The 22,215-nt window shown below is 44.3% G+C and overlaps 1 protein-coding gene across 4 annotated transcripts in view; it reads right to left on the bottom strand.

Annotated features, from left to right (window-relative positions):
- LOC135909050 (putative nuclease HARBI1) overlaps positions 1 to 22,215 on the bottom strand; it is a 91,209-nt gene that overhangs the window by 15,718 nt on the left and 53,276 nt on the right. Inside the window, exons 1-5 of one of the 4 annotated variants that reach the window (XM_070533635.1) lie at positions 18,245 to 18,661; positions 17,524 to 17,589; positions 12,516 to 12,562; positions 11,809 to 11,866; positions 1,812 to 1,945 (exon numbers count right to left, since the gene is read on the bottom strand). The exons of 1 other annotated variant lie outside the window; for it this stretch is intronic. The gene's annotated coding sequence lies outside the window, so the exon portion shown is untranslated. Of the gene's footprint in view, positions 1 to 1,811; positions 2,039 to 11,808; positions 11,867 to 12,515; positions 12,563 to 17,523; positions 17,590 to 18,244; positions 18,662 to 22,215 lie in introns of those variants that run through there. 2 more of the 4 variants (XM_065440901.1, XM_070533636.1) reach the window with 2 other exon arrangements.

Genomic DNA, 22,215 nt, shown 5'->3' with positions numbered 1-22,215 from the left:
TGTTAGGTTTTCAAGGAGTGGTGGTGTCATAAGCTTCATGTTGAGACCGCGTGAGCACAAGAAATTGCACCAGTACCTTGTTCAAGAGAAGGGCTTGCTAACCACGGAGTGGCAGTCAGAATGGCCAGCATACTGGGTCGACACACTTAGCTATGACAATGCAATAAATACCTTTTCATTGTGAGCACAACAAAGGGCCTTCATTCCTTTGGCAAAGTGACAGAAAATGAAAAACATGAAGTAATTTACATATATACATGTGAATTTCGGAACATTCACATGCAAATACTGTACATCAAGAAGCACGCCCAAACAAATAATCTGACCCGAGCCACAACTACAGAATGTCAATGGAGGTGAAATGCAAGAGGTACAGTACAGAACTATGTTGGTGCTCTGTAAAAAACACCATGTGGCTGACATTTTTCTGACGTCCTCATAGCTTATGTTGCTTCAGGATGTTAAACATCGCCCACCAAACAAAACAAATAATCCAAAGTGAATACACATGGCAAACAAGCAGCAGAAAGATGGTTAACGATATGAAAGACAAATGAAAAAATGTTGGGATGCTCAGTCGGCTAGCAAACATTTCAACATGACCTTTTCAACCTCGTGCAGCACACATCAAGCCAAGCCCTCTTTGAGCGGCTGTGGTGGCTCAATGGTTATGGTGCTTGGCTGCTGACCCAAAAGATACAGGTTCAATCTTGGCCACGGTAGTCGCATTTCGATGAAGGCAAAATGCTAAAGGCTTGTATACTGTATGGTGTCGGTGCACATTAAAGAACCCCAGGTGGTCAAAATTTTCAGAGCCCTTAACTACAGTGTCCCTCATAGCCCGAGTCGCTTTGGGTGCATGCAACATTCCAAAAACCAAACAAAGTGTTCTTGTTGAAACATTGGCAAGCGGACTGAGGGCTGTGAAGTGTACGGGTCATGATGTGGACACGGCAGATGACTGTGGATGCTGTTTGCATTTAATTATCGAGAGCTGGAGGTTAGCTAGCACACAGCAGGCATGAATAACATCAGTCATGCATTGGATGAGCTCAGTTGGTACTTTCTCTGAATCATTCTCTCGACGTGTATCCTCACTTGAGCAATATTGTATGTGTCCCTAACTTCTGGCATAAACTGAGAGCCATGGAGAAAGGGGGGCATGACAAGAACAGCATTTTGGTTCCCTAGAACTGTTTGTATGCCTGGGAATCCCTTGTCTGCTAGAATTGTATCCCCAGGTTGCACAAGGTCAAGGAAACCAGAATCTACAGTGATGTGGGCATCAGACAGTCATACTACCATAAGCTTTAGAACAGAAACGAATCGTGCCTCCTGGTGTTATTCCCACTAAAAGCATTAGTGTATATGCCCCTTTATAGTCTGAATAGAGGACTCTCTCCTGCTGCACAGTTGCTGGCTGCTTTATACAAATTTCTGTGCAGTCAATGATCATTGTGCATCCTGGATAGTGAGCTCTAAAACTTTCTGGCATCATGGTGGGGTTAAAAAATCCATTTTGTCGTTGTTATAGCAATCATCTTTAAAACACTTTTGAAGTGTCATGATGCTGATGTTTCACTGACAGCCAGTGAAGAATAGGTAATCCCAAGCTTTAACTTCATCAAGAATAGAAGCCTATTGTCGGAGGTCACATCACATTTTCTTTCTGATGAAGTGGGCAACATACGCAGTAGCATTGCAAAGACTGTTGTGCTGACACTGCACAAATCCTGCAATGCACTGTAGACTTTGCAATGCTGTCATAGCCAGAGAAGTAGCTGGTCAGGGCCACAGTGCCTACTACTAACCTCTGGCTTGTGCCGAATGCTGCTATCACACGACTTAATAGGGTCACTTGGGTTGACGCACCGGATTCATTCACTAGGTACACGAACACTGAAAAGTTCTTGCTTGACGTGCTTGTGTCTTCAGTTTGTGTTCCCTGTGTAAAATTGCAAGAAAAAAGAAAGACATGCTGAGTTACAGCAGAAACGTAATTTTAATCACTCATAATGTGCAAGGTTATTGACACTGAATAAACATTTCAAGCATGCAACTAAAAAAACACATTTTTTGCTGTAAGTGTTACATAGAAGAATGAAAATGGGAACAAGCAAGACAGAGGAAAAACAGAGCTAGCTTACTGCTTGTGCTACACACAGATGCACTGCTTAAAATCGGATGTTACAAAAGCACCACATTTTGCTTTAAAATTTCATGCATTAAACTCAAATGCTCACCATCGAGGTTGCTGCAATCTTAAGCTCAGTAGCAACAACTGACAGCAGTTCTAAACTAGAGATTCCCTCGTACAACTGGTCTGAGCTAGCTGACATATTAGCTGTGGCAAGGAAGTTGGTATTGCTGGCTTCTGCTGCCTCAAATGAGTTGGCCAAAGCAGGTCCGGGCACAGCAGATGATGCTGTGGTAACAAATGATGCCGCAGTAGCAGGTGTTGACATAGAATGCCGCTGTTTCCACCTTCACATTTAACAGAATTTAATGTTACTGATTCTTATAAGTACACCTGACCACTGTGTCGGTCACATTTACAAGCATACATTCATTTCTTTGGCAGGGCCCAAATGCTTCATGCTAAACGGGAAGATTACAAGAATAGCAAGGGACATGCCAGAGTAATTCTTATTATGTCTGTACGTGTAAGTGCTACATAAGTGCTTTATTTCATTTCTCATCTAGCTTTTGTTTAAGACCAATGGCTCCTTTCTCCCCTCCCTCTAGTTTTCGTCCAATGTTACGAAGTTTGCACACTCTTTTCAACTTGTACTGTCAGCCTTGCATTAAGGGGGGACGCGGGTCTTGAAATCGCGAAAAATGGTCAAAAATGGCAATTTTCAAAAATTGCGTTTTTGAAGTCTTTAATGTCCCAACTATGCCTCTACAAAATATTATGGCGCAATTCCTACTCAAAGTATAAAATAAACGGTAATTTATAAACGTCGGTGAGCCGAAATTGAACGCCAAGCGCGAAGATTTGCCTCATTTTCAAGCTGCCGTAGCTCCGCGCGACGCGTACCGATCGGCGCCATCTTGGTCTCGTTTGAAAGCTGGTTTCCCGCTCTCCATTCTGGCGCCCCTCGGCACGCTGTTGACCCTCGTGCAGCGGAGGGATTGGCACCCGTTCTCAAGCGGGAAATCGTCGCGAGACAGCCGCTGATTGGGTGAACCGGGCGCCTCCTCGAGGCGCAGCCCTCTGATTGGCCGTGACGTATGCTTCGCCTTCCGCGGCCGCGTTGTCCGACTCCTTCACGTCGTCTGCTTTCGCCTGCACGCACGTCATTTTTCGAGCTCCTCTTTGTTTCCTAGTATTTTTCGTTCTGCCTTTTTCTTTATCGTTCTTCTAGATATTTTGGCTATTGGGTCGCTTCTTTTAACCACGAATTTCTTGCTTTTGCGTGCCTGGTGGCTTTGTTCCGCGTGTCACGATGGTGCGAGACGCGCGCTTGAAAGCAAGCACGCGAAAAGCAGTCGGCAAAAAGAGACGCGCATGGAATAAGAACAGCGCTACATCGTCGAGAACTACAGCTTCGGTGATGCCGCAAGCTGCTGTGCCCTTGGTGGATGCGGCAGGACTGAGCTCGCCAACAACAGCTTCGCCGGTGGATGCGGCTGAACAAACCCCGTCGACGCTAGCTTCGCCTGTGGACGCGGCTGGACAGTGCCGATCAGTGTCAACTTCGTTAACGCAAGTCTGTGCAGTGCCGGTGGATGCGCCTGGACTAAGCCCGTCGAAAATGCCAACTTTTGAGACGCTGCAAGTCGCTTCGGATTCCGTGTCGTCGGAAGCGGCTGAGCCGGCTGACCTAAGCCTAACGTTGACTTCGGCGTTTCCGCACGCCGCTTCGGTGCCGACGGACGCGGCTGAACCGAGCTCGCGTGCTCAACGCTTCGACACGGTGTTTTTCACGGAGGCGGAGTGCGCGGGGCGCGAAAATTACGCAGACAACATTAAAACTTCATTGGCGAAGCAGTCCGCGACTTCCCGCAAGTTCGAGCTAATGAACGTCGGCACAGCAAGTGAAGATGACGATCGCGGCACAGAGTACATCATCGTTGATCTCTCAGTGCTAAAGAAGATGTTTGTGTCCACAAGCTGCAGCAAGTGTGGGATGACCACTCTCCAACTCGCAAAGTGCAGTGAGAGAGAATACGGCCTAGCAGTGAAGTTGGAGCTCACATGCTCAAATTGCGATTTCGCCGAGCGGCACTTCTCGTCGCCACGAGTGCCCGGGAAATCCAACATCACGCCCTTTGAAGTCAATTTGCGGGCAATGAAGGGAATTCAAAGTATAGGCAAGGGAGCGACTGCCCTAGCAGATTTTTGTGCCACCATGAACCTCTCTCACCGAGGACTTCACCACAAGACTTTCAGGGGGCATATGGACACCATGGTGAAAGCTTGCCAGGCAGTAGCTACTGCTACAGAAGCAGCAAGCGTCAAAGTGGTGAAGGACATGTACAAGAACTTCCTGAATCCACCAGGAAATGTAGATGTCATATTTGATGGCACATGGAAGACACGTGGTCACAATTCAAATATTGCAGTAGGCTGCATCATAGAGCTATACACTGGCCTAGTACTGGACCATGTTGTGCTCTCGAGGTACTGTCGTGGGTGCCAAGGGGCACCTGATCCCAGTGATGATGGGTACGGTGACTGGGCTGTGAACCACAAGTGCATGAAAAACATCGACTGCAATGCCGGCCGGATGGAGACTGAAGCAGCTATCATTTTGTTCAACAGGTCTCTGGAAAAAAATGGGTTGCGGTACACAACTATACTTTCTGATGGTGATAGCCGCACCTTTCATGCATTGACCTCAGGAGAAGTGTATGGATATATATCCATTGAAAAGAAAGACTGCTTGAACCATGTCCACAAGCGGATGGGGACGGCTCTTCGCAACTTGGTGGAGAAGAAGGCACAAGGAGAATCTCTTGGCGGAAAGGGCAACCTCACCCAAGATAAGATAAAGAAAATTACAAACTACTATGGGTATGCCTTGCGGAGCCACAGCCACGACGTTGCAGGCATGAAAAAGGCAGTGCATGCCACGCTGTTGCACATGACCTCGACAGATGAAGCCCCAGACCACAGTTGCTGTCCTCAAGGGGTTGATTCGTGGTGTGCCTTCAATCGTGCTTTGGCGAACAAAGTGGAGCCGTCACCACACAAAAACCCTCTGCCAGGCCACGTTCGCACTGCTCTTGAGCCAATATTTGCAAGGCTGGGCGACGAGGCCCTCTTGGAGCGCTGCAAAGATGGCATGACACAGAACGCCATTGAGTGCCTACACTCTGTCATTTGGAGCCAAAGCTCCAAGAACACGCATGACTCTTTGCTGGCTGTTGAAAGAGCTGTTGCAGAAGCAGTTTCTCGCTTCAACCAAGGAATGGCAGCAACCAGCAGAGCTGTTGCAGCACAGCTTGGTTACAGTCCTGGGAGCTGCCTCATTCGTAGGAGCCTTGAGAAAGATAAACAGAGGCTGTGCAGGTCTGATAAAAGTCACACCAACGCTGAAAAGGTGAAGAAGAGGATGGCCAAGAAACACAAGCCTGACAGAACCCAGGACTACTGCCCAGGACTTTTGTGAATGTGTGGCAGATTCATAGAAAATAGCAGGTGACTTTTTGAGCTTTTTTTTTTGTCAAAGGCCAACGCAATACAGAAGTTTTCACAATCTTTACATGAACAGATTTCTGTGAGTTTGGTGTTATTGTGTTCAGTAATGACTGGGCTGCATGCTAAAGCATTAAATTTTCCCATGTGATAGGTAAACAAAAGTGGCAGAGTAAGCAAAACTTTGAATGCAATTTTCTCAGCTTTGCTTTTTTGATCAAATGCCTTTGCCTTACGGAACTTTTCATAATGTTTGCATCAACTGATTTTATTGAATTAGGTATCATTTTTTTCAGTGAAACCTCAGCTGCATCCTAAAGCTTTCCATTTTCATTAAACCAAATAGACTAGCAATTAGGTCAGGTGTAAGCTAATTACTCCTGCATTGTTTTTTTCTTCCTACTTTGATATTCATTCATGACCTATATGATGACTTTTTAAAAATTTCTTTAGCTTTAGGATGTGCAGTAGGTCCTTGGAAATGACAGCTATTCTTTAAAACTAGTTTTTTCAATTAAGAAATTACCATAATGGCCCGTAACAAAAGACCTATGTGGGATCAGTTATTTTGCGATATCTTCATTTCTAAATGAGATATATCAAATCTGAATATATATTTGGAATCAGCATTGAAAGATATATCTGCATGCGAATTTTCAGGAAGATACGTTAAGAAATAAAAAAAAAGTTTTCAAGACCCTCATCCCCCCTTAACATTGAAGTTCATTCACTCTCTCTGTGGCCATATAGTTTCATTCCAATTTTTGCTGGTCACTTCACACTGATATCCAGTCCTCAGAAGCAAGTGTGGCAAACCATGCATGATCATATTTCTACTCTACATTTCTTCAGTAGTGCCTGCAGTGTGAGATCAAAATAGGACAGGTGATGGCTATGCTGCTGTTGCTTTGCACAGTACAAAAACAAAGTTGAAAGGAGAAATAGCAAGATGGTAATCCTACAGTGGCTTTGAATTTGAGCAGGTAGGAACGCACAGACCCTTGCGCATGGTTCTCGGAGGTGGACATGCCAAGCCAGTTCTTTTGTTGTTTCAAAGAATGTGAAGCTGAGATGCAGGTAGGATGGAGCCTACTGTAGTGGCTTGTAAACATATGATCTCACATGTGCTTGTTTAGATGCGAAGCTACCTTTTTTAGTCACTTTAGTACGATGAGCTTTTCAGTGCATCATTTCCAGTAGTCAGTATTTTCCCATGGTGCAATAACTGCTTAATAAAAGAATAAATTACTACTGTCATAGTCAACCACTAGCTTATATCCTGTCGACTGCTGAATGAATGTTTGCAGCAAGACTACAATCTGTACCCAGAGACTTCCTAATTTCATCTCAACATAAAATTTTCTACTGGCATGGCTACACTTCCGTTTCTTTAAGTTTCACTCCATTACTCTAGTATGCCATTGATTCATTGTCGTAAGTATTACATGCTGCGCCGAATCCACTGTCTTGTCACACTGATATAACTTGTCCAAAGTACGTCTTTCTCAGTCTTGCAGCAATGTTTGGGCAAATAGTGGCTTTAAGACTGTTTCGTGTGTTCATTTGGTAACATCTGCTTTAGGTTGTCCTTCCCTAAGAAAAGAAAACAAGGATGCATCATAGGGAACATCGTATGACGTCAAGGATGCATCATGTGACCCTGAACGTCGACCACACTAACCTCAAGCCCAGGCTTTCGTGGTTATGCCAGTGTTTCATCCTGCCCCAGTGAATAAGCTTCAGACATTCTAAAATGTGTTGCTGGGGTTCCACTGAGTGTTTTTGCAAAGCTGCAAGGCATTGTAGTTCAGGCACTCAATGTTAAGGGGAAAGAGGAAACCACAAATGCTTCAAACAAATTGCTTATTTTTTTCATGAAACTAAAACTAAACTTGTCCTATTTGTCCTTGGCAGTACTTTTTGGTTTGCGCCGAACCACATGTTCAAGGCATTTTCTGCTGATCCTTGACACTCTCCATGCAAAAATGTGGCCAGTAATTTACTGGCCATCACAGTCAACCACACAGCTGATGATGCCTGACTGCTTCGAGCCCGTCTATGTAAACTGCAGGGTTGTCACTGACCGCAAAGAAGTGCCCTGCGCGGCACCAAGCACTGTCCGTGAGAAAGGGCTCATGTATTCCAGCTACAGAAGAACCTACACTGTGAAATTCCTTGTAGGAATAACGCTAAGTGGCATCATAAGCTATGCGTCAAGGCTTTATGGTGGCATACTGCACTTGCTTTAGCCGGGGGACCTCGTGCTCGTTGACAAGGGCTTTCCTCAAATCAGGAGTGCTCTTGTGGAGTGAGAGTTGAATTTCAGATGCCAATCTTTGCACGACCAAATGAGCCTTTCACGCGTGAGGTTCTGAGCACCTACAGGACAGCAACTGCAAGAATACATGTTGAGCAATGGATACAGTGCATGAAGCTTTTCAGGATATTGTCAGGAAGACTGTCTGCTGATCTGCTTCCTCACATTGGCAAAATCATTGACATGTGCGCAGCGCTGGCAAATTTGCTGGCTCCGATTATTAAAGACAAAGATTGGTGTGCACGCAAAAATATTAGTGGGCGTGCAAGGAAATTTTAGTGTGGCCTCTGTAATAGTGCCTTGTGCACATCCATTCTGCCAGAAAATAATGGTGCCTTAGCTGGTATTTGCAAATTCTCTTTTATTCAATGCCACATCTTAACCCCACAGAGGAAAAGAAACACTCTACAGCTCCTCATGGTTCCCTTTGTTGGCTCGCCACCCGCTTTGTTGGCTCCCAACTTGAAAGATCCCACTGGCCGCCTAGCCCGTTGGGCACTACGCATCCAGGAGTACGATCTGAGTGTATGCGCCTGTTGCGGATGCAGCGGGCGCACACAGACTCAGACGCCGTCTCATTTACCTTTAACTCCAGACTCAGCCTGTCGAACAACTTCCGCACACTCCGTGTCATCTCTCGACATCGACTCCTTTGCCACCGCACAATGTCATGACCCGTGGATCGCTTTTCTTTTCGACTATCTATCTGGATCATCGACCATACCTGTATCCTGAACCCTCTGTGCCAAGCAGTTCATTTTGCCATTTGCGACCAGCTGCTCCACCGATGCAATTACACTCCTGAAGGCTGTCGGTGGCTTCTGGTGATTCCCTGCAGCTTGAGGTCACAAATATGTGCTTCTTTCCACCACATGAACACATCACACTATGAGCGCGAACAGTCGCCGTCGAAACGCTAATGTGAGCAAGTGCGGCAGTAACAGTGAGACAAGTCACCTTCGTGCGGTATATCACTTCAACGCAAGAGCGGCGAGAACACAGTGCACACAAAAGTATGAGCCATGTGCAGATCCCTTTCAAAACATGGCGCGTGCGACCATGGAAACTATGCGCTTGTGGGCGAACTCGAAGCTGACCACATCCCTCCTTCGCAGCCTCTCCATATTTGGCACATGAGATTGAGTCGAGATTGTCAGTTTCCCTTCACTCGATGGCCTCTGTAGATGTGGCAAATGGCTTTCAAGACACAGCGGCCCCAGCAGGCACGTGCAGCTGACCACACGGCCCCGATTATAACCCCCCTCCCCACCGACCCATGGCAGACCTTGTCCATGGTGCAGATGGCTTTCAAGATACAGTGGCCAAGGCAGGCACACATGCTGCCCAGAGGACGTGCCCCACTCCCTACCCTCCCCTTGAAGCTTTGTGCGTGACAGAGCTGGCTCAGTAGGGAAACTCGTACTTTCGTGCTGCATGAACTACTAATGTGGCATGGGCTGGATCTCATGCAAGCTCTCCATAATTGTATGCCTTGACCTCTTTTGCATCAAGGCAGTTCGAGGGTCAGTCAGGCTTGTGTCCTGTAAGACCGACATGGCTGTTTGTGTGTTGAGTCCAGTAGCTTAGTGGCTCTGCCCCACAACAGCCCCCTTGTCTGGGAAGGACCGTTGGCCCGAACTTCTAGAAGCTCCCCGCCCAGTCAGCCCAGGTAGAGAGGGACTGCCGGGGTCAATGTATTGGATGATGTTGGGTTGATGTGTATATGTAAGCTCATGGACGCGGCACCTTCGGGTGCCGAGTCCTCTACCCATCTGACAACGGCACGGAGCGGTTGCGATGGTCAGCGCTTGCCGTGCATTTCTATGTTTCCTTTAGTCCGTAATAGATCACTCGTAGGTGCGTGATTTCCGAGCTCGGAAATACCGAAGCAAGAACAAGTACCAAGGGTGTCGACGTAGGCTGAAACGCAAAGAAACTGTGGAAGAACACGACTTGCCTGCTGCTAGGCCTCATAAAGGCCGATTCGCAACTTTCAGAGATGGTAGCGATGCCATGCGGCAACCGTCATAAGCCTTAATGAGGGGATGCCCGCATCGCCCGTGTTCAGTTAGTGTGGTGCGCTGGAGCAATTTTGCCTTTTTAGAGCGGTATTTCAGAGCTCTGCAGTGATCTACGCAGCTAAGGCACAGGTTGCCTTTTGCAGTGACACTGTTTTAATGGGTTACGTGTTTGATGAAATGGGCAAGACGCACAAGAGCAACAAAATGTGCTGTGTGCCCGAGTGCACACCCAGTGCAGTCAAAGGCGAGGTAAGCCTTCACTCGTTTCCTTGCGATGAACACATGAAAAAGGAGTGGACAGTGAAATTGCGCATTGGGAAGCCTGTTACGAAAACAACGAAGGTGTGCCGTGCTCACTTTGTCCCCAAAGATTTCTTCTGGGGTACAACTGGTAAGTGAATATTTGGTACTTGCATTATGTCGTGTCTCAACGAGAGGCGCATTCCGTGAGCATTTATGTGTTGAGCGGTATTTTAGCTGGAGAACATTTTCCTTCGCGGGGCACCTTGTGTCATGTTCGATAGTGCCCTTTTACTGTCTGATCAACATCACTGCTCGCTGTCAGCTGTGACGAAACGCCAGACTGCCTCACAGTCGCTGTTAGTATGGATGCGTTGAAAGTCCTTGGATTACTTGGCTTTTAGCTGCCAGAGAAACAATGGCTCCAAACATGCCTTGGTAGATAAATTTTGCTCACTTCATTTTTTTTAACATGCACTAAAATATATATGCTAGGCACCAGTGTTTTCTGCACTTTGGTTGTATCGAAGTGCAGCAGCTGTGACCTAACTTGTGCTTTGCGTTTGACTGTCTAATCTATAGAGCTGGGAGGAAATGCTTTTATTGCAGCACTTTCTTGTAGAGCTATTAGATCAAATCAGAATTTCCAGAGGCCGCTACTCGATGGTTGTGGACGCGCTCATGGACTGAGCTGGTGCTTTCAAGCAAAATGAAAAAAAAATGAAGAGGAGCAGTTGAAATGCGTGTAGTGGTGTCCAGTATTTCCCCAGAGAAAAAGCAAAATATTTAATTCGGTTGATTTGCTGGTTCGAAACTAACCCAGTCTGCAAAACTTTCCTGTGTGCAATGCTTCTGGAATATTTTTCAATCAATTCCCTGATATTTTGCCACTCTTTCTGCAATGTTATTCAGCATGTACCAGAACTGGGTGCTTGTGAATGTTTTGAGACCTATAACAGGTTCTGTTAGATAGATTAGTATTCTAGCACTACTGTTATCAAAGTTAAAAATAATAGAGAATATATTTCATGAAGGTTAAAATCATTGAAAATAATTGAGGAAGATGAAAATAATTAAGCAGATAGTTGTTAAGCATTGGCTACCTAGTTGCATAACTGTGACAGCTATCCAGTCTTTGCTAAGCCCAAGATGCACTTAGTGATGTCAGGATTCATTTGACCATTGCTATAATTTTTGAAATAGAGCTGTGAAGATCAAAAAGTGTCGCTGTGTGTGCGTTCATGAGAACTTACTATGATACAATTGTAACTTTTCAGTAGAAGTCTTTAAAAGGTATTAAAACTTTACCCCATACACTCATTCGAACTGAGTACAGATCTATGGCACATTTAAAGTTGAAAAATCTTTTTACTCCTGTTTACTTTCCCTTATTATAATCTTTTACTATGATTTCAGTGGCTGCTGTATATATTTGCCCACCTTGGTTGCATACAGAATGTGTGCCTCCAAATGACACCGTGGGAAATATGTTACCAAGACCGTGATCTCATATTTCAAAGCAACAGAAATGGGGTGACCAGCCCAGTGACAAATGAAGAAAACGGCAGCACCATCACAGTGCCTACCTGTGTGGAGCCTGGACAGCACAGATCCAGCCAGGAGCCAGGCATCGTCTGAGAGAGCCTTTCGGGCATCAGCAAGAGCAGCAAGTAGGCCACATTTTACAAAATATTAATTGACAAATTGTCTTGAAGTGGTTATGAAGTGAAGTGGTAACTTGTTTTAATGTGAGGAATTGGGCTGTAGACAGGTGCTTAAAGATGAAGATGACATAGAAGAAGGTAACAGCATGACACAAGCGTTCACTTGCAACTGAATGTTTATTTGGAAAACTGCAATTATAAATGAAAAGAGGTCAAGATAAAAAGAAAACAGGCAAAAAAAAAATCGCGATGCAGCTTCATCAGATATCCTAATCAGGCATGTGAAACACACACATACAACAGCCTAAATCAAAGTTTCGCACATCAGCACCAAACAATATACACAAGGTAAAATCAAGTTGCATCAAGAAAATCAATTTGATCGCATGTTAGGGTTACTGAGGGAGTGCTAGTGCATGTGTCACTTGTTATGCAATTTAAAGGCTTCCTTTAATTCACGCATGAATTTATTATGGTGTGAAAAGAATGGTAGTGTTCTCAAATGTTGGTGTGCAATGCACTTTCTTGCCTGGCCTGCTAGGTTAGAGCGGTTTGTACTCAAATAAATTTTATTCTTAGCACCCATGGGATATGATGCTTCTTATACACTAATTAATGAAAACACCCACCTAAATTTTGTTGCTTGGAGGGTCTTGGTTTTGTACATTTTCATTTTCTGCAAAGTGGGCAACATTCTTTTTATTGGTGAATCAGTTGTTAGCCACTAATTTCACTTGTGATGTGAATTAAACAAGTTACAGCGATTGTTTTTATTTCCAGGCAAAAAAAACTACACTTGATGAGTGTGACATTCCCATGCTGTTTTTTTTCAGGACTCCCTACTCTCAATCCACATTATGTCCCACCAAGCATTCCTTGCCCGTCACCACAGGATAATTCAGAAAGTGCAAGCCCAGCTTGTGTAAGTTTGAACTCAACTTAATGTAGCAATGTTTTCAAAGCTTCATATTGCCTGCTTCACAACTGAGTGCATAAGGCAAACCATTTCGATATCCAAACAAAGTCAGGGGTGGCTAAAAAACTATCGCATTCTCAAATGCATAACTCACTTTATCATGAGCTGTTTACAAGGAGCAGTGAGTTTGTCTAGTTGGTTGAAATGCAAAAGATTGTGCAGAGACACGAGGGCAAGCCAAGGAAAACAGGGACGAGTGCTAACTCACAACTGATGTTTATTCAATCACATGCATGAATAAATAGGAAAACCGAAACAACAAAACAAGGCTGTCATCATGAACATCATGTTTAGCTCATGTGAGTTGGCCAAAAAGCGAAATTCCCTGTTAGAGAACCGGAAGAAAGTCTGACTGACACACTTATCTCCATTGATATGCTTATGAAAGGCTTCAATGAGCTCATGCATGAGTTGATCTCTATGTCTGCATGGAATTTTTGCTTTGTAAAGGAGCGGTTTGCATTGGATCTTCTTTTTCTTATCATTTGTGCTACATGTGCCGCAATGTTTATGGAGGTTATCAAGGGAACCTCCACCGAGTAATTGTCGGCGTTCTCCTAATCTTCCATTTATGCATCGTCTGGTTTGGCCAATGTATAATGCGCCACAGGATAACGGCAACTTGTAGACAACTCCCCTGGCAAAAGGAATGAACGGGGCTGTGTGCTTGATATTGCAATCATTTTTCTTTCCTGTAGCCGACACCAAGATTTGGGTACTGAGGAGGAAATATGGCAGGCATTTCACAGTCCCATTTGTGAAACAGAGTGCTCCTCTCATGCTATGGAGACTGAGGCAGATTTGCATATATGGAGGACGCCATCATACCATTATGCCTCATCAAGTTCCTCAGTGATGGGGTTAGCAAAGCATACACCACTGTTGCTGAGGCCAAGGTGTATGGTGAACTAGTTGTGGACAAGGAGGAATGCAGAAATCACGTAGCCAAGCGTCTAGGCACTGCACATAGGAAGCTTCCAACATGACTTCCACGTGGAGAGAAGTTAAAAGGTGGCATAATTTAGAAGCTGCAGAACTATTATCGCGTTGCTATAAACACCAACAGGGGTGATCCCCTGAAGATGTATCATGCTATCTGGGCCTCATACTTTCACTCATCATCCAGCAACACCACAGGAAGCCACAGATACTGTCCAGAAGGGGTGACCGCCTGGTGCAAACACAGGTGAGCTGAAGCTCTTGGGGAGCCTATACCGGACCACACTCCAATCCTCACGAAGACTCAGGGGTTGGCTGTGCTTCCTATATATAAGTGCTTCACGGCTGAAAAACTGTTGGTTCGCTGTCTACAAGGAAAGACACAAAATGCTGCAGAATCATTGAACAGCAAAATCTGGCTTCTCTGTCCGAAGATTAAGTTTGCATCTCGGACAGCAGTGGAAACTGCAGCCGCAATGGCTGTGTTATGGTTTAACAAGGGACATTCAAGCTTTGAACACATCCTTCAAGAGCTTGGTGTACTGCCACCTGATGAACTGATCACCTTGGGCCAATCCCGTGACCACAGAAGAATTCAAAGAATGTCTGCATGCAAGACAGCTGAGGCAAGGGCTCGTCACCACGTGGCAAAGAGAGCGTGCCTTGATGACTCCATTCTCCAGTGCCGAGGACGAACCTATGGTGCTGGACGTTTTAAAGGCACTGACTGTAGAAAGGGTGCATTGTTCTATCCTGTCACAAAGTTTCATGCAAATCCCACTGTATATTGAAGAATAAACATGTTTACAACTTTCAAATGCATTTTCCTCAATTTGCATTTTGAGGCGATTCTGACATGCGGTGCACAAACTTTCATGCACTTAAAATTGTCCTATCTTAACGAAATTTTGCACAGAGCGTCTTCAAACACTCTAGAGTGCTGATATCTACATAAAGTTGCAATATACATTACAGATTTTTTTGTTTCGCAATTTGGAATGCTGATGGGGGAGATGTAAAATATAAATTTGGTACTCTCGATTTTTTTTAAAAGAGAGGTAGCATGTTATTCACCCATTAGGGGTTTTTTTCAGCAATACACTTTTCACGTGCAGCAAAATTAGCTATAATGGGATTCTGTGTGGAAATTTTTAATAAGCTAAAAAGTGTGCACAAAAACTACATTCTGTTATCAAAGTTGTTGGAACTCGAACTATTGTAGCTACAAGAAAACCAATTACAGTTTTGAAATTGGCATTGCAAACTCTACTAATACCCAAAATTTCAAAGTTCTAGGTCAAGAAATTAAAAAAAAAATTTCGAGTAGCATCTCTTCTTAAGAACTCTCAAAACAGATTTAAAGTGATCGCATGAATGTTTACATGCTCCTGTGAAACGCTAAAGAAATGTCACAAACTGACCAGGCAACAAATTTTTTTCTATTCAATCATCAACAAAGCAACTGAAAACATAATGCCATTATACCAACGAAGAGTCAACTAAAGATAATGGCATGTGGTATGCATTGCATTTCTGTGTCGATAATCATTCGAAGTTTGTGACGAAACAGGTGCAGCCATAATTTAAGAATGATATATACGTACTTTCAGTAGGGCAGTGTGCTTATATTATTTTTTCCCTAGCTGCAAGCCAACGGAAATAAAGGGGCACGACTCCCTAATTGTTGGGTGTTCGTGGACAGGACTGCTCGGCCCATATGCTACTCAAAAAGGAACAAGCAAGCATATTTTTAGGAGCACAAAAGGGTGCACTGCTTAATGTATCAGTCCCTTTTGTGCACTAATAGAATTATATGCCACCTTGATAGCCATACCCTGGTAGGTGGCATGATGCAGGTAAGCTGCCTCCTTGGATGCTACTGTGTGTATGTGCATTCTTATTCTGGCTCAGTAAATGCTAAACAATTTAGAGTCTGCTCAAGTCAATGCAAATTAACATCAGTGCAAGATGGTGCTCCTGCACAGCCATATCGAACACACTTTGTTCCTCCTTCACTTCACGATTTGCCTTGCTTAGATGTGCCTGGATGTATCACCGTGGATGTACACATCATAAAGAATTGTGGCCAACTGTCTAGAGAAAACAGCATCCAACATGGAAGGCAAAGAAACTGACATGATTACTCATCAATTAGAAAGCATTTCGCATATTCTTGCGAGTGTAGGGGACTTTCACTTTAGTCACAATGGCGAGCTGCAGAGTGGCAAGAGCAGCTGTTGCTAGCATTGTTTTTTCTTGTTTCGACACAGCCACCATTCATTGCATTTTTCTTGCACAGGTGCAACAATGTTTTGGCATAGCATACATTGACTTCCCAAGCAGCGAATATCAGACCAAGAAAGAAACACGATTATATACATATACCTCATACTCATAATGTAAAATTGACAGAGTGCTAACACACATGTATGCTTCTTATGAATGGTGTGTGCCTCATATATTTGACTAGCTTTTTTTTATTGATACCTGTCTAAGATGTTGCAGCACTTAATAGTAGATGCATCCAGGCAACCGCATGTAGTTGCCCTATGTTGCTTTCACGAAGGTTACACTTTGCCTTGTCTATTTTGCATGCAGCAGGCCTGTTTGAGAAACATAACATAGCCAAAACAAGCCACATGTGTTGTTACGTACTGCAACAGTTACACATAGTACCAGCAGTGCATGCTATAACACCAACGAAAGTAAGCTGAGCATGTTGATAGAGATTTGTGTTACTAAATGGCAGGTGTGCATGCACAGATACAAGGGGGATCGAAAAAGACAACACAAACCTTTGTTCCTGAGTGGTATTTATGTTGATTTTGCACAGGCTCTTGGACATGGCTAAAGAGCTTAACAGCTGCTTTCTTCACATTTTGTGCTACATTGTCATTGATGATGCACAGATGAAACTACAAATATGCATTGAAATTTAGTTGTTTCATATTTACAGTGTAGCTACTCTTTCTTACAGGCATATTTCATGACAGTCAGGCATACGGAAAGCTTGAGAGGCTCATCGGCAGGGATGCTTTCATGGTGTACAGTGACACTGCATACCCTTTGAGGCCACTCTGATGAAACCTTGTAGTGGTGCCTTCCTCACAACTTCACAGCAGGCTTTCAATTATGCAATGAGCCATGTGCAACAGGCCGTCGAATGGAAATTTGGCTAGATTGTTTCCCAATTTGCCTTCCTTGACTACAGAAAGAACCAGAAACTTCTCAAATAGCAAGTGTCACAGACGCACAAGGGAGGAAGAATCCTTACTAACTGCCACACTTGCATGTACAGTAGCAAGTTTTAATTCTGTTTTAGTTTAAACCTGCCTGACCTAATGTCATACCTAAGCCTGCCTGCATGGATTGCGTGCACTGGCTAGTTCTCTCCCTAGCACAGTTTCAATTCAAGTTACCGTATTCGAATACAGGTCGACATTTCTTCTCCCCAGAAATGTTACGTAAAATGAACTATCAACCTATATTCTCGACCAAAGAATCTCAACCTATATTCGCAAAGAATGCTAGCAATAGTACCAAGCTAATGAAGTCCCTTTGCCGTGCATGACGTAAGGTCAGTCCGGAGATTATCCAAACTGACTTTAAGAAAAAGTGCTGCATGTCCAACATACTTGACGGCACAAATGGTGAGGGTGTTAGGATGCGTGCGATGCATTCGAGGTTGATTTCCCGGCAGTTCTGCAGCTTATGGCACTTACTAGTGAGAGCAAGTAGCCGAGCTTATGGTAAATAAAGAAGGGTCTTGTTCCAAGTTTTGCGTTTTTCTGGAAAGGCATGGGTTGACCAAATTAAGGTTATTTCAACACATATATTCAACAGTCCAACACAGTTCAACACATACATCAACCGAGTTCAACACATACATTCTTGTAAATACGGCATTACAAAGTTTTTGCTTAACTCTTTTACCCCTACTGCATTTTATGGCGGCTCAAGTTTGCTTTGTCTACTGCAGTGTGCTACATTGCATTTATTTTTTTATGCATTGAACGCGTGTGCAGTTTAATTCAGTGCAATGGCAACATGTCCTTGTTTCATCCTTGTTTTTAAGTCAAGAGCCTTTGTTGGGTTCAGTGCTTTTCATTCAAAACATCACAAATAAACATAGGTACCAAAAAAAAAAGGAACTCAAGTTATAAATGTTTCCACCAGTGCCTCCTTTATTTTTTTTTCTCCGCCTGCCACATGAACGCTGTGGCGTCTACTGTGCCCTCTTCCATTACTCTCTCGATTTTGTCTCGAGATGCCACTTGGCGGCTCCACCATTTTACCCGCTTGTAGACATTTCGAGCTGCGCTTGTGTCGACTGTGAGCAGGAACTACAAAGGTTATTAGAAGTTTTCGCAATGACAACAAAACAAGTAATCTCTGCATGAAATAAAAAGTAATGTTGAAATAAATTGTTATTATGAGTCTTACCACGGCCACAATTATCTCCTCCGCCAAGTTGCAGACGACAGTTTTAACCTGTAGGTTTCTGGCAGCAGTAGATGAAGATCCGTCTGTTTGCGGCAACGGTGATGTTCCTGTGACATTTTACACGTCAGTATGCGCGGCTGTTGTGTACCGTTTTGTACGTTGAGACAGCAAAAGGAAGACTATGGAGTGTCCTTTCACAACATACCAGCGAACATTGAGGTACAGGAATGATGGCTGCAAGTTATTGCAAGAAAGAACTGGGAGATAAGTTCGAATTCAGATTATTCGGCCATATGCAGCCTTCATTTTTTGGAAAGTGACTTCCGCCACAACACAAAGAGACGCATGCTCAAGCAAGCTGCAGTGCCCAGTATTTTTCCTCACTATCCGCCCAACATGAAGAAGGAGCAGCCTAAGGTGAGGAGTTCTAGTGTTACACAGAAAAAAAATGGCTGTGGCTTAGGTAAGGTTAAGCCCAGGATGCGAAGCATACTAGCCTTTATTTTAGTTGTTGAACCACTGTTTAGCCTGGTGAACTGCTGTTGCTTGGCTATATTTGGTTCGGCTAGACGAAGAAACAACTCTGGCATTACTGCTTCGCCTTCAAGAGTGGAACGCGATAGCGTTCCCGTCGACCCGCCAAGGGGTGTAAGGCAATGGGCTACAGGGCAGCGACTACGCGCCCCGCATTGGACGCGGTGAGCGTCGAGCAAAGCAGCGTTCGGCGCGGCAACGAAATGTGCGCCTGAGCAAGAGACGCACGCCTTAGAAACAGCTCGTTTCTAAGGCAACACCGCATTCACTAGAGGCGCTTTTGTACCGCTTTGAAGCATCGTACTCGTGGCTCAGTGGTAGCGTCTCCGTCCCACACTCCGGAGACCCTGGTTCGATTCCCACCCAGCCCGTCTTGCAAGAGTTGAGCCAAAGCCACTTCTCCTCTGTCGTGACGTCATGGTGTCACGTGGTTTCATGGTCACCGCCGCGCCTGAGGAGCTGGGTTGAGCTCTCGTAATATGCTTCGCATAAAAATGCATGATTCCTCTAAGGCCACGCTGGCCTGCCTGCACCTGCTGAGGAAGTGCATTCGCGTGCTGCATCATCGTCAAACACAGTCGAAGTTTGCGTGAATGGGCCTGCTCAAGCGATTGAGCCCAGATGGCCCAGTGATCAGATCACATCACAATGTATGCGTAAATGGGCCTGCTCAAGCGCCTAAGCCCAGATGGCCCAGTGATCAGATCACATCAGAATGTATCTCCAGTCTGCAACGATGACCTGCCTGATACTGCTCCTCTAGCATAAACAAGCGGCAAATGCATGAACTTCATTTTGACATTACTTACATTGCAGACGGAGTTCTTTCCAAGAAGCTCCCCTTCTACAAATGTTATCTTAACATTAATTACAGATGGTGTCCCACTTTTTGAGAGCAGTAGCTATGAGATCTGACCACTTCTTGCCCATGTAAATGAGTTGCAATTTAAGTAAAGTGCTAAAACTCTTATTCTTGCTCGTTTGTGGATAGGAAATCAGGAACCTCCCATGAACAGATTTCTTCTGCCCTTTGTGCTGAGGACGAATGAACTGGCCTCTAGTGATGTAAAGTGGCAAGACTCTAAAGGCTGTGATAGGCCAATGAAAGTGTAATGTCGTTGGCCTTGGTTGGGTGCACGGTTGATAGTGTTTGTGTGTGTGAAACCTGACCCAATCTAGTGGGAAGCATGGCTACGGTTGGTATGAGGCCCTGGTACAAGTGATTGTTCAAGGCCAGTGGCTACTACTGTTTTTACCCTGCACCAACATCTGTGCGCAAGCTGCGCACAAATGACTTGTTCATAGAGCAACCCCACAATGCCATAGCACAAGGCAGGAAATCAAGTTGTTGAGTGAAAGGCACAAGCGTGCTTGCATTTCTGACTTCACTTCTTGTTCTGTCTTTGTGGTCAATTAAATGTGTGCAGTGTGCTCTGCTTTTCTAAAAGCTATAACACTAATGTGGCTGAATTCAAAACCACCCAGGGACTTACATCACGATGATCGCCCTAAACAGCTGCAGGTAAACTTGTTGAGCATATGTCTTGTCTGGGATATGTGTAGGACGTCAAGGTCACTGAAAGAAATCAAATATTGAAAATCTGCTAACTGTGGAACTGGTGATTGTTACATTCAATGTTGTGCTCTATGGCTATATCCCTTTAAGGAATTTAAGAACTTGCTATCTTTTTTGGATATGATGCATTGCAAGTCGAATCACCAGATCTGACTTGAGAATTTATTTGCTATAGAGGTTCTAATGTTAAATGTTTCTGTAACAATACAAGGAGCTCCTTGGTCTCAGTAACACAATTTTAATTTTCATTTGCTTCTGCGCCTGGCTGACAAAGTGAAGGAATGGGGACCTCTAGGGGCTTACTCTATGTTCTCATTTTAATCTGTGAATGGTAAGCTCATAAAAATGGTTAAGTGTACTAGGTGCACTGAAAGGCAGATTGTTGAAAAGTTTTGCTTGATGCAGACTCTGCCATTGTTATGGTGCCATGTAACAAAAAGAAGCACTGACGTTTGCGTTTTCTGAATGTTTGTAATGGGCTATAAACTGGGAAAGAAGTATGTACAAAATTGTGTGGTCATGTATTATGGCAAAGCAGGACACAGGACTGATGGCACTAATGATGGCAATAAGCTCCTTGACATTTTGTACTGCTGAACTTGACAAATTGAGGGGAAAATTGGTTTAATTACATGGATGAGCACTTTGGCCATATAACTGACATCATAGCAGTTTGTTCTGAGATGCATGTGAAATGCACGTGTCTGAGACGCATCATTTTCTGCATTAAAGTGTTTAGGGTGTGTGGCAAACTGTACGGAACTTTTTTGGGAAACAGTTAATGTCAGTTCTGGCCATATGCACTGATGAACACATTACGATACGAATGACTACTGTACAAAGATGCATTGCTGTAGTTTGTAATGACAACACATATTTGTGCACACTGAATGATAAGTTTGGTATTGAAGTCACGTAACACCCCCAGTAGAGAGCAGTGAAATAATTTAGGCTTTCAATACAATCTTTATCCCTAAAGTTACAAGACCAACTTACTTTCTTCTCTAGAAGTGATCCCCCAAAACTATGTTGGTAGCGGAAGTCACTAGTCTTTGGCGCATTCTACTGTGAGTGACTGTGGAGAGATGGATGTTTATCTTGAACATCCATTCTGCATGAAGCTAGGCAGAAGAGCCACACAGACAGAGAAGCTTTTTCTTGATGCGCATGGATGTGAGGCATTATTGTGGCTGCAAGTGTTTTGAGTGGCTCAAGAGGTTCATCACTGGGAGAACATTAACAGAAGACAACACAAGACGAGGGTGCCCTTCAACCTCACGGAGTGAAGACAATGCGACATCAATATTTCAAAGCCACGTGGTTCAGATGTTTTTAATCTCCGTGTGTCCATGCTGTGAGCGATAATGAGCTAAGTCACTTTACCATGGAGCTGCGCATCTAGTATATGTTAATTGAAAAATAAGTCACCTATTAGGAGCTTTCACTCTGCACTGCCTATTAGTAAATCATCTAATCCCAGCTCAGATCTGACTCATTCAGCAATTGAGTACTGGGGCCGTATTCTGTAGCAGCTCGGTCTGGCTGTTACGTCTGGATTACGTCACTCGGAGAAAGAGTGGAACGGGGCGGCGTGAGGGGAACCAATCAACGAGCGGCAGTATGCCGGAAGATCACGTCATCATTTTTGTTTGTATTTGGGGGACGGTATAGCAATTTAAGGATGTTGCTGGTTTGATTAAAAAACACTGGTTTGTATGGAACACCTGCAAATATAATTTTCAGTAATAAATGTGAGCTTGCGGCGCAGACGGCTACTGGGAGTTGTAATTTTATTTGTGTTGTTTTCTTATTTAGTCGCTAGGTGGTGTGCCATACGTTATGCAAACAACTTACCTCGCTT

This window comes from Dermacentor albipictus, chromosome 2 (genome assembly GCF_038994185.2).
Source record: "Dermacentor albipictus isolate Rhodes 1998 colony chromosome 2, USDA_Dalb.pri_finalv2, whole genome shotgun sequence".
Lineage (NCBI taxonomy): Eukaryota > Metazoa > Arthropoda > Arachnida > Ixodida > Ixodidae > Dermacentor > Dermacentor albipictus.
The sequence above is the reverse complement of the archived record's forward strand: the minus strand, read 5'-3'. Positions and strand labels throughout refer to the sequence as shown.